At 36.2% G+C, this 10,427-nt stretch overlaps 1 pseudogene across 1 annotated transcript; it reads right to left on the reverse strand.

Moving 5' to 3' along the window:
- Nucleotides 1-738: 738 nt before the first annotated feature.
- On the reverse strand, nt 739-9,828 carry LOC309624394 (elongin-B pseudogene; annotated as a pseudogene). The gene has a single exon. The product of its transcript is annotated as an elongin-B pseudogene (transcript).
- Nucleotides 9,829-10,427: the final 599 nt, after the last annotated feature.

The following is a 10,427-nucleotide window of genomic DNA, read 5'->3' on the forward strand; positions in this document are numbered from 1 at the left end:
TGGATGAGTATAAGACAAAACATGATATTTTCATTTTAAAAATAATCGTTTTGGTAACTGCGAAAGCAAGATGTTTGCAAAAGCATTTTACACATGGATATTCAATTTGCAAATGCTTTTTAAAAAATTGTAACTTTTCACAAACGTGTTTTTTAATTACCCTGAACAGAAAGGAAATGTAATATGGAAATCTCCAATTTCTCAGACTTTAGTAATTTCGAAGGTTAAAACAGTTGCTATATTGTGATTTTTTTTTTTTTAAAGAGAAAGACATTTGCTATACAATCAGCAAATGTCAACAGCTTTCTAGGAAGAACATTAAAGGAACAAATCTTTTCTAGGATTATTCACGTATAATGAAACAATTTAACTATCATAGAAATTGGAGCCAATACAATTGGTAATTGATGTCATTAAAACTATTGCTTATTGCAGATTTTACCAATAATTGTCATGAATGGGCTGTTGGTGCACCAAGAAATCTTAAAGTTGTTTTTACTTTTGCAACTAGTTTTATATTACAGCCATTCAAATATTTATAAAAATTCAAATATTTGTAATTATATATTATAAATTATGAATTAATTTTATCCCTCATATAGACATTCTTAGCTCCTCTTTACTCCACTCTACCCTACAACTAGCTCATTTTCTATTTGAGTCATGATGGAACCTATTGCTTTATTGTATGAACCCTCTGAGCCAAAACACTCTTCTCTAATTAGCCTAGTTTCAGTCTTTTTTTAAAATTTTTTATTTATTTATTTTTGGCTGTGTTGGGTCTTCGTTTCTGTGCGAGGGCTTTCTCTAGTTGCGGCGAGTGGGGGCCACTCTTCATCGCGGTGCGCGGGCCTCTCACTATCGCGGCCTCTCTTGTTGCGGAGCACAGGCTCCAGACGTGCAGGCTCAGTAGTTGTGGCTCACGGGCCTAGTTGCTCCGCGGCACGTGGGATCTTCCCAGACCAGGGCTCGAACCCGTGTCCCCTGCATTAGCAGGCAGATTCTCAACCACTGCGCCACCAGGGAAGCCCCTCATAGTCTTTTGAAAATGCAGGTACCCACAAATGAATAATGCAGAACTCCTTAGTAATTCTCATAAAAAGGATTTTATGTAAAATTAAGGAAATATAAAAAAGACCAAAGCTCCCAAAGCACCTCATTTAAATGCTATGTAGTTTGCAAAGAGCAATTAAAGTGATTCTACACGTTACTTTCCTTCAGTTTTTCTTCTTTGTAAACATGTCCAAATAAAACAAATGTTTACACACAACCAAGCAATAGATCAATATGGAGTGAAGTAAGGAAGAAAATATTGAAGGAAAATCTGTAAGCAGTTAGAAGACATGGAATTTTGAACCTTAAGCACCATGGTCCATAATGAACAAATCATGCCAGACCATGATGATAGGCCTGTTTGATAGAGTTGCAAAACTAATTGGATGAAGAGGATGGAATTGACGTCATGTATTTGGGCTTCAGTGAAGCATTTGAAACAGTGGATCATGAACTTTTAGTTGCAAATTAATAATTGTTTTGGATGAGAACAGAGTCACATGGATTGGGAACTGGCTAAAAGATCATAAACAAAAATAATAAATGGCAATGAATCCAGCTGAGGATAACTGCAGCAGGTTTTCATAATGGTCAAAGTTTTGTAAATCTCTATTTATTTGTTGCTAAAGACTATTTTTCCTCAATAATTTTGAAGTAGAAGTGTTTTCAGAAGTACCCAATATAGTACCCAAAGAAAACAATCAGATCAAAATATGAGTTCATATGACTCAATATCTAATTTAGAATTTATGTTTGACTTAGGTTGACTTTTGAAAATGTTATGTAAAAAAGTAGGAGTGCATAATATTCAGGCAATAACTAGTGTCAATAGAACAGAATATTTTAAATATTTTAGGTGTTATTAACTATATGTCTTACCCCCTTAGTAAAGTAAGTTCAGTAGCACCTCTATTAGAAATGTATCAAAGAAAAAAACTAATCTTTTAATTTTTATAAATAATGCCTGTGATTTCTGTATATTTGTTTAAATTAAATGGATTTTTATAGTAATAGGAGGACAGCATAACAAATTTAAAACATAATATACACAATACAGATTTTTTTTTAGCTTTTTTTAAAATTCACAATACAAATTTTTAAAACTGCTAGGAGACTATCAGAAGATAACACTGAAAGTTAGATTCTTTTTATGAAAGAAGAAGGAAATTATGTATAGATTTTTTTTTTTAACACCCAAATCGCTTTTATTAGAGGGAGATGGGGGGAACAGGAGTGGGGGAAGGTTCTCCAACTACACAGCTTGTTCATTGGCGCTGCTTCCTGAGTCCTGCGGCTTCATCACACAGAGCAGGCAGCTCAGGTGGGCTGGAGAAGGGATCAATGCACAGGTCTTCAAATGCTTCATCTGCCCGGAAGGCTAGCTCCACAGGGGCTGCGGCCTGAGGCCTTGCTCCCTGGCTGGTGAAGCTACACTCACCCAATGTCTTCCCGTCGTCCAGAAGTTGGTCGTCCTTGTACAGCTGCTACTCTTCCAGCGGCCGCTTGAGCTCGATCACGTTGCTCTGCTCCTTGACATCCGTGAAGATGGTGGTCTCGTGGCAACGGATCATGAGAAACACCTCCATGGCAGCGGAGGCCTCTCCCCGAGATTTATAATGAAATACGGCAGAACAGCTTTTCCGAATTGTGGGCTACGAGATAATTTTAGAAGTTATGCGATAACGTTTTAAATTGTATGCATTTACCTATATTAGGGGAAAAAGGGATTAAATGACATAAATATTACTTAAAATATATTTGAATTCAAACAAGTACGTTATCTCAAGAAAAAATATTCAGTGAAAGATGGTACAGTAGTATAAAATATGCCAAAATTCAGGTAATTGGTACACAGAAGACTAATGTTTGGGAAATGTTGCATTTAAAAAGCCAATATTGTCTTATCCATTGAACCAAAGATAGGTTTAATTACGTGAAAGGGTAATGTATTGAGACCGATAATGGCAAGATTCTGAAGGAAAAATAAGATTAAAATGTTAAACAAATAAACAAAAATAAGTTTCATAACATTCTATATAATCCCCAAATTTCCCAGCTCTAGCAGACAGCTCATTTAATTAAACAATATTCCATTAAATTTTTAGCATCACAGCAAATGAACCTGAAGATTTTACTAAGACTTAACCTACTGAAGTGATAAATTCTGACATTTTTACCCCTTCCAATTTTTAAACATCAATAGAATGAAATAAAATCATATTAAACCTAGAATAGAAAAAAATTATTGTCACCACTAAGTTTACTTTAAATGAAAAGGGTACTTTTGCTGCTTGTAACTGAACTCTTAGTTGAATGAAAACTACTGCTCTAAGATTATATCACCACTTATTTTTATTTATAAAACCTAAAAAGATAGAGGCACAAGAGAGCTAGAGTAAAATACACACATTGAGGAAAAGGCAAATTTTAAAATATTTTACCCAAGTAGAAGCAATGGAAACTTTTGGTTTGCACAACAGCCTCCCAAGGGTAAAGGTGGGATTTACATCACTGGTTGTACTTAAAATTCACCCTGAAGAGCACTGAGGCCAACATTTAAGAGAATTCTCACAGGAGAGATTAGATGACCTGTCTTGGCTTTCCATTTTGTATTTACATGATTTTGTTGTCCTAATAATTATTCTTTTGGAAAACAATTTGCTGGCAACTTAAGGTTTTAGTTATATCCTCGGGAGTTGTCTGGCTGTGTTCAGCTAGAGTTGAGCTGTCATGTCTAAAATGGCGAAGTTAGGAAAAGGCACACCATGAATCCCAGCCTTTCCTTGAGCATTTCTGCTTACAGAGGCAGTGTTAATAATTCTCAGCGTTTGGAAATGAAGAATAAGCACTACATTTTACCTTGCAGATGGAATAATAATAATGACATTAACTCTATCTACAAATATCTCCTACTTCATCTTAATTCTTGGTTTGAATAAGGTCATGACCCTTGTGTTATCATATTTTTGCTTGAAACATTAGCATATATTTATTGATTCATTAATTATTCCATTTAGGAAATATTTCCAGTGTCTACTCTGGTAGTTGTGCTGGATATTGAAAACACAGTAATAAAAAAAATACACATCCTTGATGCCACCAGAGGGCATAATCAGGCAAATGAGTAATTATAATAAAAGTAGTAAGTGCTCTGATTAGAAAGTAACAGATGTTTTGGGACTATACTATTGGGACACCCAGCTCAGCCATCATGTTGATCGCAGGGGTGATGATAAAAAGTATCTCAGAGCAAATAATATATATGTGTGTATGTGTGTGTGTGTGTGTGTATATATATATATATATATATATATATAGCATATATAAACATATACATAATACACGTATGTGCTACATATATTATATAACTATGCTATATACACTAGGCAAAGAGTACAGCCTGTCTGGAGGCTCCAAGGTAAGAGAGTATGAAATGTTTAAGGTGACAAAAGATGTTTAATATGCTACAGAGTAGAGTTTGAGAGGAAGATGATAAAAGGTGAAGCTAGAAGGACTCCAGATGTTGCCTGCTCTACAACCCCAGGGGCCCCATTCATGTGGACTGCGTCACCCAGGTGAAAGAAGTAGTGATTCTAGTTAGGCTAGAAACAGTGAGGATGGCAAGAAGTAAAATGAGCCAAGAAATATTTAGGAGGCAAATTAAACAAGACTTAATGATTGGATACGGAGAACAAAAGAAAAGGAGAGAAGATATTTTGCTTTATCAATTGAGGTGTAGATGGTACTGCCTTTAACTAAGATGAGAAACATTGAAGGAAAAATCGATTTCAGGTAAAAAAGCTTTCTTAAGGTGGTTTGAACTTGTTGACTTTGAGGTATGCCTGGGAGCTCTAAATGGGTATTTCTTGCAGGCAGTTGGATATGCAGATTTGCAATTCAGAAGAGGAATCTAGATTAGATACATGTTTTGAATAGATGATCATTGAAACCATAGGAATTAGAAAAAATTGAGAGGAAAATTAGTCTCTTTTTTGATTTTGGATAGGATTATAGCTATATAATTCTAGATTTATAATAATTATTGAAGGCTATTTACAGGAGTAGATTTTATAATTTACTTTGATAATCCACATTTTAGCTTAACATCCATGCGATTTATTGACTCAATTTTCCAAAATAGTATAGAAATACAGACACTACAAATAAGCAGAGGAAACCAGCCAGTTTTTGTTGTATATATTTATAGTTTCTGCAATGGATATGTAATTATTTTTATAAGCAGAGACAAGTAGATGCTATTGAATGTCTTTCTAAATTATTTAGGGGAATAGATAATAATTGGCTCATTTTTGATAGCTGAAACACTATTTGTTTTTAAGAAATTAAATGAAAACATGAGTAAAAATATGGAAATCCTTAATTTATTTAATAAAAATATTGGTATGCCTCTTAAACACTTAGTTGGACAGCTGAAAATATTGATGTGGGTTTCTATTCCTCTTTATCAGCTTACCCTATTGTGGAGATAAGAATGAATAATAAAGTACCACACTACTGAGAGAAGGAAGAAAAGCAAAGAAGCCATAATTATGAAGGAGGCTATTTGTATTCTGGGTAAGTGACAATTATTTGCCTATAATTAATGTTCTTTTTGGTACCTTACAAAAATGTGAAGTAAGAATGACTGTAGTAGATACATTTTTCTTTATAACATAGATTGCTATGAACAATATAACACAGTCCTGTGTATTGTTCTGAATTTGAAGATGATTTATTTTTGATCACTGGCATGTGGTTGTGTATATAGAAATCCAAAACAAGTGAAGCAATCAGTCCATCAATTGGTTATTTTGTTTACATGAAATCAAAAGAGTTAGCTTGACTGATTCCCCCCTCCTTGGATGTTTGGGCATTAAATATGTAACCCAGATGTCAGCTGGGGCCACCTTGTCTTCCTTGAGATCTAGATAAGATTGCCTTGAATCTTGATACCCACCTTGTGGAAGGAGGAAACACTTTTCAAATGTCAGTGAAATCCAGGTAGCTTGAGTTCTTAATGGTTACTCTTCCTCCAGCCTGTGTCTAGGTTTCTATGTTTCCTGTCTCTTTTATCCACCATATCATTCCAGATTTACACTCTGAACTATTTTTTTTTTCCAAAAAACAAAAATGTAGCCCATGCAAATGAAACATTCGTGAGTGTAGAGAACTTTTTGGAAGATTGGGACAAGGGGATTAAGAGGGCAAAGCATTTACACTGCTGTAAGAAGAATGACTCTACATTTAGTATAAGGCTACCCTGATCCCTTCAGTTATCTTTCTTGATGGAAATTTCCATCAGTCCTTCAGCCCCTCTGGAAGTGTGCTCTGGAATAAATTTGTGAATTTATCTATACATCCCAAGATTTAAGTAATAGTATTGTTTATAATAGCAAAAATTGGAAACAAAGTTTCTTATATAAGAACCTAATTAAATCGATTAGGATAATCCATACAGTGTGACACTGAGCAGTCATTTAAAAATAATGAAAATATGTACATCCTTGAATGGAAGAGTTTCCAAGTGATATTATGAAGTAAAAAAATCAGGGTGCAAAATGATGTCAGTGGCATGTTTCTATTTTTGGCAGTAAATAAATATATTTTGAACTGGAAGAATACACCAAAATTATAATAGCATTTCCTTTTAGGGAGAGGTACTGGGTTAGTGGGAATGACTATTCCTTTCATTTTTATACTTCAGTACTGTTTAACGAAATTCAATTTAAAGAAGGTATGTTAAATTAATTAATAGTACATGGATTGATTTAAATAAATCCTTTTATTATCTCATTTAGAACAGCTGAGTCACTCCTATATGGTTATGAGAGAAAGAGCGGCTATTAGAATAAAATCCAAAGTTCTTTACACCCTAAGTTCTGGACACCCTGGCCTTCCTGGTGCCTTGCCAACTTGCCGCATCTGTTCCCAAACCAGATCCCTTGCACTTGTTCTTCCCTCTGCTTCCAGTTCTCGTTATCTGCTGCATCACCTCATTTGGGTCTTGATTCAAATGTCACCTCTTCAAAGATGCCTTCTGTGACCATCCTATCCATCCTAAGTCCCCTAACCTACCTAGCTATTCCCTGTCTTTTTGTCCTATTTGCTTCATGGCACTTATCACTCCCTGAAATTAAGCATATGTGTGTGTCTCTGTGTGTGTCTCCCCCACTAGAACATTAACTTTATGAGATCAATGGCTTTATCTGTTTTGTTTGTTGCTATAACTTCAATGCCTGATAGTAAGCACTCAATGAATGCATGAGTGAATGAAGGAATGAATAAGTTAAGGGGTCCACATGTGCCCCCTGGGTCTTATTTTCTATAATCCAGGAGTTTATCAAGAATAGTTTCTTTCCTAAGAGGGACTCATGTGTCAACTCTTAAATATTACACTTATTTTGTTTTGAGTATTTATCAATTTATACCATGTAAGTTAACAGGATTCAAGAATTGGAGCAAGTTTTGATAAACTTGCTAGAATAAAAATAAGCATAATTCTAAAAAATTGAACCATCACTAGGTGCTCTACATATGCATTATTTTAGGTAATCCTCCCAATAATCAGATGAGATGGCCCCTATTACGATATGTATCATATTATAGCTGATTTCAGATTCTCAGAGGACTCATGTTCTCACAAATCACTACAGATTTCCTTGATTGAATAGGGCATGCTTTATGAATTTTTCCCATTGCAGGAAAGAAAATGACAAGATCTACTAAATTTTTGAGCAGGATAGTAAGATGTGGTCAATTGAATCATAGATGCATACTCAGCGGTAATAGTTTTGTTTTTCTCAACACATCTACATACGTTTCATAGAATTATCAAAATAAACCAATTTCAATGTGTTGAAATTCTGTTGATGGTGATTACCAGTGTTTGAGAATAGTTTATAGCCATGGAACAGATGGAAAAAACATTTTTAAGGAACACTTATGGAGCTGAATGCTCCAGGTAAGACTACCAGCCTCTCCGTCTTTCCCCAGCCAACGACACTGCTAGTCTCACCACTTTAACTGCAGCAAGGAACAAAATTCAATAAATAATGCATAATTAGAATCAAATAGCCACCTTGCCCTCAGAATAAACTGCATTATGTCTTTCATCCCTTTTCTCCCTCAGTTACCCCCAGAAATACAAGCCTCCAAGGCCTTCTACCATCATGCAGAGTCTTAGCTTTCTGTATTCTCTAACCTGACCAAATTAGATCATCCCAGGCATTGGTGTCTCTATTTGTATTGACCTAGATCTTCCTTCTTAGAGCATGAATGTCTTTTGCCTCAGTCATCTTAGAAACCAATACTATTCTCTTAAACGTGAGTTCCACCCTATTCTCATCCAACCATTGCTGAGAATAATCAAGATAGAATGTACTAAGCAAAGAATGGGGAAGGTGAGTCCATTATGAGAGGTCTGCTAAAGGGAGAAGAGAGTTTATTGCAGAGAATAGTAGAAATATAGAATTAGATACTGTAGGCCTGTATTAAAAACCAGTTTCCTTTAAGTAGTTTGGACTGTATTTTCAAGCTAACTTTTTAAGCAGGGGTGTCTGGTTTATGGTCACCCTGGTAACAGTGTGGAGGATGGGCCAGAGCCCAGGTTTTACAACTGTTCAGTGGAACCAAAGAATTCATTGGAGGTGCTAATCACAATCTTCAAGCATTTAATCCACAAGCAATTAAAAAAAATAATTTAACATTTAAAAACTGTAATTAATATGCCAACCAGTGCTATAAATAGTTACCTTCACCACTCCAAGCTAGAAACAAGGTTAAGAGCAGAAAGGTTAAAAGCATCTTGCTGTAATAAAACCAGGTTGGTTTTATTCATACCTCTGTTATGAATTTTCAGCACATGGGGTTGACTGTAGGTTACCTGAAATGAGCCATCATTGAGTGGGGAATCACCAAACTGTCTTCTCTCCAAGACTACTGGACCTGTTAGAGTCTTGCCCGGCTTCTGGGGAGGCCTGTGTTGGTCACACTAAGCCACTGCCTTCCTGTGACAGTGACAGTCACTAAGCACCTTGATGGGTCCCAGGGAAAGACATGAGCACATATATGCTTCACGGAGCACACCCAGTGCTCCTGGACCTGCCTGCTACCACTCTGATAGTAAAATGGGAAATGTTTTTCTTACCAAAAAATGCGTGTAATAAGAAATTTTGAATATTGGAGACTTCAAGGTATTAAGAGGTGCTTTTGGGTTAACTCATTTGTTGTGTGTTGAGCTGAGAACAAAGCTCCTCTGACTGCTTTTGAGCATTTATTTAAAGTACTTATAAAGATATATTTGATCAGGGATTTCTTGCTCTATACTGATTTTGAACTCTGTTTTTGTTGTGGATGTTTATTCATGTGTTTGACCCACACAGCCCTGTGAGAATATTCGAGTCAGACTATTATCTCTAGACCCAAGCTTTGCAATAACACCCCTGACAAGGTGCAGGCACAGCAGCTGCGTGTAGGCCCTCAGCATCTTTAATCACAGTTGCACTGTAACAAGTGAATACATACATAATGCCTGAAGTGGAGATAATATAATACTGTAGTTCCTTTTGCATTTAGGTTAAGTTTAGACTTTTTTTTTTACATTTGACTATTTTATATTTAACTATTCTATATTTGACAATGTTACTGGACAGTTTCAGTGGTTTCTTTTTTTGGTCTAACTTTTATCAACAGTTCTTTTATAGGAGAGGTAAAATAATTACCTTTGAAACCAGAAGTAGACTTCTGGTTATAAATAGAAAATTTAAAATAGCATTGGATGATAATGATTACGCTGAATAAAATATGATAAAGTATAGCATAAACTAATTCCACGACTAGTGGTAAATACCTTGAAAACAGAATAGCACAAAATGGTGAGAGGTCCTTTTTTTTTTAATGCCCTAGGTGTGACGCGAATCACGCTTCACACTACTTTAGATCTGGGCAACAGGGACCTCTGCTGTGGGTCCCATGCTTTAGAGGGTCCTATTTTTTTCCTCCTATGGCTGCATCCCTCTCCATGGAGCAAATGAGTCCGTGGAATCAAAGAGATAAGTCCAGCTGAAGCCCACGACTCTCTTTCAGACTGTCCTTTAGGTATCCTGCTTCCCAGAATTCCCTGCCCTCAAGCACACTGCCAGGTAGCATGAGAACAACTGGCCCCCAGTCTGCAGTCTGCCTCCTTCTCCTCCCATCACTGCCTCATTCCACACCCTGGGGGGCTTTCCATGGACGTGTGTGGTCACCTTGGCTGCATGCCAAAGCTCCACAGACACCCAATAGTGACCCCTGGGCCACCCCTCAGTCCTAGGGATGTACACACCAGCAGTATAGAACTACTTCAGGAAGGATGGATCCAGGTAAGATCCTCATGG

This window comes from Balaenoptera borealis (genome assembly GCF_965194805.1).
Source record: "Balaenoptera borealis genome assembly, chromosome: 2".
In the NCBI taxonomy this organism is placed as follows: domain Eukaryota; kingdom Metazoa; phylum Chordata; class Mammalia; order Artiodactyla; family Balaenopteridae; genus Balaenoptera; species Balaenoptera borealis.